Source organism: Eriocheir sinensis, chromosome 46 (genome assembly GCF_024679095.1).
Source record: "Eriocheir sinensis breed Jianghai 21 chromosome 46, ASM2467909v1, whole genome shotgun sequence".
Lineage (NCBI taxonomy): Eukaryota > Metazoa > Arthropoda > Malacostraca > Decapoda > Varunidae > Eriocheir > Eriocheir sinensis.
In genome coordinates, this window is record NC_066554.1 from 162,530 (window position 1) to 170,000 (window position 7,471).

At 38.8% G+C, this 7,471-nt stretch overlaps 1 protein-coding gene across 9 annotated transcripts in view; it reads left to right on the forward strand.

Annotated features, from left to right (window-relative positions):
- Nucleotides 1-929: 929 nt before the first annotated feature.
- The window catches only part of LOC126980957 (potassium voltage-gated channel subfamily KQT member 1-like), a 100,429-nt gene continuing 93,887 nt past the window's right edge, over nt 930-7,471 (forward strand). For 7 of the 9 annotated variants that reach the window (XM_050831425.1, XM_050831431.1, XM_050831430.1 and 4 more), the window contains exons 1-2: nt 984-1,144; nt 1,675-2,022. The gene's annotated coding sequence lies outside the window, so the exon portion shown is untranslated. Of the gene's footprint in view, nt 2,023-7,471 lie in introns of all 9 variants that reach the window. The other 2 variants (XM_050831427.1, XM_050831426.1) reach the window with 2 other exon arrangements.

Below are 7,471 nucleotides of genomic sequence, written 5' to 3' on the forward strand. Positions count from 1 at the left end.
TAAATTCAGACTGCACCAAATTTTTCTTCACCAACGTTGTAGTGCGAGAATGGAATAATTAAGCTCCCACCGTCAGTGGTCCAGTGTAACACGATTGACTCCAAAAACAAGCTCGACCGTTACTTCCTTCAACTTAACATTAACTAGAGTTGAACTGCAACGTTTTGGAGCCATCTGACTAATGTAGAATCACTTAGGTTTAAGGACAGACCACCTAGTCTGGACCATGGGGTCTGTGTGGTCTGATTTTTTATGTAAATCTATGTAAATCTCTCGGTTTTACAAGGAATAGGGTGCTTTTTACACGCTTGGAAAAGGAGACTTCTTCCTGTTCATGGTTTTTCTCTTTCTAGCGTTGTCAGTGTGCTTTATTTTTCTTTCTAGATACACATTCATTAAATTCTTGAAGATTACACACCCATTTTTTCTCGTGTACATATTGCTGTTGATATCTTTACCCTTCAATAAATATTACATCAATCGATCGTTTAGTGCCGCTGTGAAACGGCACTCCATGATGCATCTCTCTCTCTCTCTCTCTCTCTCTCTCTCTCTCTCTCTCTCTCTGTGAAGCGGAAGGAGGATATAGTTGTTAGGCGTTAACACCGTATCACCGAAGCTGCAGTTTAGATCAATATGGTAACAAGTTACTATTGGCCAGATGTGCTTTTCCTTATGTTTCTTAATAATACAGGAGCAAATAAGAATTAGACCTTTTTAAATATAGCTTACATTACGTAGGAATAAGGCAGAGCGTGGGTTAAAAAAATCGCCCATGTAGTAATCAATACAGACACGTAATTTTACCGATATGGCACGTGAATGAAAAGGTGAATAGTGGTTGTCAATGTACACGAAAGAAAAATCGGCAGCAATTAGAAGGGTATTTATAAGCAGCCAACAAAGCGCCACGAAGTGCAGCAGTGTACTCTTCTCCCGCCCCCTGCTCTCCATCTCCCCCGATCATAGCGAGCGGCGGCACGGGCTGTGGCTCAGTCGTCAGTCCGGCGCTGCCTTGGCAGCAGTATGGTTGTGCGTCTGCTAACGCCTTATTTTCCCATTCGATGTCTTACATTTCTTGAACGTGGTTCTGTACCTCTCCTTCTTACATTTCTGGCATCAGATATTCGCCATCAGTCGTCAGGTTGGTACTGTGAGAAAGGCGTTACTGCTTCCTGGCGCACGTGCTAGTGGGGCCTTGATACCTCAGTGGCCCAAGGCAAGGGAGCTCTGCTGACAGACACTTGTTGAAAGGAAACACTGGAGTGTCGTTATGGAAATATAGTCACTTTCAAACTGTAAATGCTCGCCGTGCATATGGGTTTCTCACACTCTACCCATGGCTGAGAGTACTTGTTACGAGTGGAACAAGACGCTTTGTCTTAACAACATAATTGTAAAAAGACGAACAGTGTTTAAGAGTGCCGTGATATCATATTTCATAGCTGGGAATAAAAGCAAAGAAAAATTATTACTCGCGCGTTCAAATAGAAATGGAATTACTTGGGAGTCGATGAAGATCATACATATTCATCGATGTCATGACGATAGAAGAGTAAACTGTTTTCATAATTATGGGCATGCATGGTATGCCTTGCGCTAAGTATATTGACAGTCTACAAGTGTGTAGTTGAAATTATAATTCTTAGAAAATTTGTTCATGCCATTCAATAGGTACTCTGAAAGCATGGTATCTGTTGAGCCGAATATATCTAAAAAAATTGGAAGACGGAGGACCACCAGGAGAAAAGCCATCTATTAAATGCAGTGCAAACGGAAACAGCACTTTAAAATTCAGAAGTAACTTTCCTCACAACATTCAATAAAAACAGTTGACTAGTGACTCATCGGCAAAAAAATTACTCAAGGCAAGAGTTCCATGGATTCATACAGTAGTACTTCCAAGCGTAAGTCGATCACTTCCACATCCTTGCCTTTGCTGCCGTTGTCCTGTATGGTCAGGAAAGGAATGAGGTGACTAGGACAACGAACGAAACCATCAACACCTAGCATAAGGACAAGGTACGTGTATGTTGATACTATTGCATGAATTTTGTCGATGCGTTTGTAATATTTAGCTGTCCATACAGAGATAAAATAATGCATTTTTTTAACTTTCGATGGCACCAAATTAATCTGGACAATTCTTTTGTTGAATTAATCTTACTTTTTCACGCCTGAACCAACTGAGGCGTCATCTGGCGATATATGGCCTTCTTGAACGACCCCCCCTTCTTGACTGTTTTTCACCTTCCTCCTGTAATCCGCCAGAGAGCTCTTTCATGTCCATATGATTGGATGAATCAACACTATTTCACATTTTGTCACTCATCAAGGACAACACGCGTTAACTTAGTCACAGTTACGAAGTCAACAGTTCATTAGGAGTAATTCAGCAGCTACTTAGCGTCATTGCATGCGACGGAGTTTCTTAAAACGTCCTTTTTTCTACAATATTTACAAATGGCATCGTTTCACTTTTTTGTTTCTAAAGATGACGATGATGTTTCATGCCGGGAAGTTCTCACTTATCCTACAGTGATGCTTTAAAATGGTCTGTGATGCAACTGTAACATAACAGTAAACTCGTGAACTCCATATCCACCCCCACCTGGCAGGGTTACCCATACGAAGCTCAGGAAATGGTCATCGTCATAGGCCTATGGAGGTGCGGCCAGCAAGACAGTGGCCGTACCCAGTCCCGCTGCGGCTTGCGCAGGACTCCCATTCTAGCCAAGAAATGGGGGAATTCTTTAAAATCTGACGCGCCAGAACAAGAAACCCAAGAATTTCGCTTGATTTGGGGTCAATTCTTGCTCAGGCTAGGGTCAGTCAAATGGTCACCAAGACGTTGCATACCTTTCTTAATCTTAGGTAATAATCAGCTTAAAAAACTGGCGTTCCATCATTAGTGTTGCACTGAATCACCGAAAGTGGAAGCACGTTCCATGCGTGTTCAACAGCTCTGGCTAAAAAAAATAGTAGTCTGCTATGTTAAAACTTAAGTTTATCCTTACTCGTATTTTTTTTTACAAAATAGCATTCAATTATATTCTTTATAAGTCGGTGATTTCCAAGAATGATCACGTCATGACTTTCAACATTCAACATCCCTTACCACTACTATATTGGGTCGATGTTTCGGGCAGCTCTTCTCCACCTGACCCTGTCATACGCATCTTCGTCTGACAGCCGTTTTTCACTTAGATCCATTGCGACACAGTACATCCACTTGCTGGCCTTCCTCCTCATGCCCTGTATCTTCCTCATATATATATATATATATATATATATATATATATATATATATATATATATATATATATATATATATATATATATATATATATATATATATATATATATATATATATATATATATGCCTTTTTTTTCTTCTCATCGCGTGGTCGTACCATTCAAATCTTTTTCTTGTTTCTTTGACATTTGTACTATCCCCGTTGTTTCACATATTATTTCTTTCCTAATTTTATCCTTTTTTTGTTACTCCATACATTCATCTAGGCATTTTCATTTCAGTTCCATCCAACTTTTTATCTTGCATTCTTATATTTGAACATGATCAGCTCCATTACTCACTGCTGTATTTTACTATCACTACTATCAAAGTTAATACCTACTGCTATAGAAACCCACACAGCATACTCTAATAATAATGGTCTAAGAGATGACCCCCTTTAATTCCAATCTTTCCTTGGAAAGGTTTTGACATCTTATCTTCAGTAAAAAAGTATGCTGAAAACGATGGTTGAGGGCTTGCAAGCCTAAACCATTGCGTTTTATCAAACTTCTGCAATTTTTGCAATTCTTTTATGCCTTTTTTGTGATTTTCCGTTCTTTATTTTCCATTTATTCTAGAGTCATTATGCTGATACTAAAATCATATTTGAATTGTAAAAAAGTCTGTGTAATTCAAATATTGCATTTAAAAAGTTATAACGCGAATATTTTGCAAGCTATAGGTATTTTCTAGGTGCCAGATGACCAAAAATAGTGTTAATTTTTAAGATGTTGTTATATTAATAGGTAAGTAATTGTGGCATTTATGTGCATATCACTTTTATTTTGCAAATTTACAATTTACGGAGAATTGGAGTGTTATTACTAATCACATAAGAAAGTTATTAGATAAAGTGCATGGAATCAATGTATACACACAGGTTTCTCATTTTATTTTTATCGTTATAATTTTTTGATCATTACACATATTGTACATATTACATATATACTGCGTAAGGCAGTCATGGCATGGGGGTAACATTGTGGCATCTAGCCCAGTAATGCTGGATAGTGGAAGTTCATTTTTCTTTGGCTTATACTTCTCAAAAATTTATTTTCTTGCTGCATTCACTTATGTGGCTTTTGGCATCCCATAAAGATTACAAACAAACTGTTCTATAATTTTGCTGCTGCCAAAGTCTGGTGTTATTTCTTCTCCCAGCATGGAAAGACCTTTGAGAAAGTCATCATTTTCCCTTGCAATCTGCAGTGGTCTTATTTTGCCCTTTCTAGTAAAGCTGGATTCATAATCACACCCTGTAAGAGCATGTAGGCCTGGCAGGGCTTTGCATACTTGACTACCTAGATGGTTTGCCAGGTTATTAATGTCTATGTATCGCCTTGTGTTATTTGATGACCGGCTAGTATCCATTCATACTCTCAGGTCTACCTGTGAAATGAAGAACAACAAGAGAATCAGTATATCAATATCGCTTGCCCTCACAACATTACTACCACTTTCGATCTGGCAGAGATGGTAAAAGATTCTTGTATCTGATTCTATGTGGCCACAGCAATACATGGGGACTTCTGAGCTGTGCACCGTGCCTCCCTCACTTCTGTAGCTCTGTGCTTCTTTTGCACGGGTTGCTATTACCCTCTTGGCTTGCATCACTTCAGCATATTTGTCATCTTTCCATTTTTTTTTCAGAAATTTGATTAGGGATGTTTTGTAGCCCTTGGATTTCAGACTGGTTTTAAAGTTTTTCGGTCGAGTTTGTGCGCTTCCATTGATAACTACCTTGTCATATTTAATTTCACCTTTAGTCTCCTGTTCAACGTCTTTGATGCTCCTTTCATATATATCAAGAACTGCATGAACCTCACTGGCATATGTTTGCACACCATGATCAAAAGCTTCCTTGCCAGGCCACCATATGAATCTGGAATGAAGGTAAAGCTTGGATAATTGCCATCATGTCATATATGATGACATCAATTTCATCTGGTACACCATGTGACACCAAATCATTCAGATGATTGGTTAAGGCTGACTTAGATATCTTATTCATTGAGCCATCGATACCTGCCAGAGACCGTGGTAAAGGTGTCAGAGGGTATTAAAAAACCCTTGCTAAATCGATTTCCTGTGTGCAGGCTAGATATACAAGTCGACCTAGCAAATCGGTGGTTGTTTTCAGTACAACTAGTTTGGCATCCTTTTCCTTAACTTTTCTTGCAACTGCTGCACTTGCTAGATTCTTCACTCTCCTTCAAATGATGGGTTTCTCGAATCTGTCGGGGTCTTTGGTACAGCCTTCAATAAACTCTTGTTTCCATGCCTCACCGGTCTGTATAAACTTCAAGAGATCCTCTTTAACGTCTTCAGGTGCAGATTTTCCTGTCGATAAGACGTACAGATTACTATCCTCCCGCAGGTCATCACTAAAGGGGTTAATGGTTTCATCTATTTTGGCTGATATACTTGCGAGGTCCTGATTATCTCTTTTAATCCGAAAATTTCGCAGCTCATTCGAAGGATTATCTGTGTTGCTCATGCTTGCCTTTTCCAACAAGGCCTGAACAATAACACCTCTTGCAGCTCTAGTTAAGGTCCATCGTCTAGTTGCTGGGAGACTCTGTGTAAATGAGCTTATGCCCGTAAGTTGAGAGGCTGCATCTGCATTCACAGCGCATTCTACAACCATATCCACCGGTTGTCTTGCAAAACTATTTGAAGACAATCGCACAGAAAGGTTTCCTTTAGAAAGCTGGTCTTTCAGAGTCAAACCAGGATGCGTTTCTTCAATATTTAGCAATTTGAAATAGTAAAGAGGAGTCATATACCTTGAATAATTTGGCTTTCCACCAGCAAAAAAGACATCTGTCATTTTTCCAAGCATATAGGTGAAAAGGTCCACATCATTACTTCGCACAGCTCTGCTAAACAGTAAGTGGATATCCACAAGTGCTATATACTGTGCCCAGTACTTAGCAGTAGGTCCATGGATCCCTTCTAATGTTTCGCCGAAGGATCTGAAATTATCAGACATCAGCTTCACAAACTTTGGCTTTGCCTCTAACTTTGTGTATTCACTTTCTGAGGGATTTTTTAAGAGGTCTCCTATTGCAGTAATTATTCCTACATGCATCTCTTGGTTTCGTTGTTGACAAAGAAAAAGTTCGAGGTGCTCATCCTAAGTGCAGTTGCTTGCAAAATATTCACCTTATAACTTTTTAAATACAGTATTTGAATTTCACGGACCTTTTTACATTTCAAATATGATTTTAGTATCAGCATAATGACTCTAGAATAAAAGGAAAAATAGAGAACCGAAAATCGCAAAAAAATGCATAAAAAATTGTAAAAATTGCAGAAATCTGATAAAACGCAATGGTTTAGGCTTGCAAGCCCTCAACCATCGTTTTCAGCATACTTTTTTACTTAGGATAAGATGTCAAAACCTTTCCAAGGAAAGATTGGAATCATCTCTTGTACTATAATCCACTCTTACTGGACCCTGCGTGTTATCTCTATGTTCAAATCACCGTCATACCCACGTATTTAGATTTATCCACACACCTCCCTGCTACTTTAAGTCCATGGTTTTCCATAAGTTTCCTCTATTACCCCCTTTCTCAACCCTGGGGTCGCGACCCCAAGTGGGGTCGCCAAGCGTTTTTCCTGGGGTCCCCAAGACCTCAAAATAAAAAAAATGGTGTTATTATATTATAATAACACCATTTATTTTATTTTATGTTATTATATTATAATAACACAAATACAACTAAACAAGTGGGGTCGCGGTCGTGTCTAGAGGTGCATGATTGGGGTCGCCGAAGAAAAGGTTGGGAACCACTGCGGGCCGGGCACTGCCGGTGCTGCGTTTCACTACATCAGCGAAAGACAGCATGACCTAGAATACTAGATAAATTGATATCTTGTCACACCGATCATCATATCCATTACCATATCCAAAAGGTATGGGGGAGGAACCCTGATGTAAATAAATCATATCCGAAAAGATTAAGTTAAAATCTAACAGATTTTTCCATTAAAGTTATTTTTACAGAAGAAAGACGTACTCCTGGCAGTTATACCGCTAAGTATCTTTCGATTCAACGATGTTCTTTGCATGGCAAGGGAACATAAAAAAATAAAAAATAAAAACTCATACTCTATTTGAAGCCTTACTACATTATTGTTTAATGGTTAATGTTACCAATATTTAA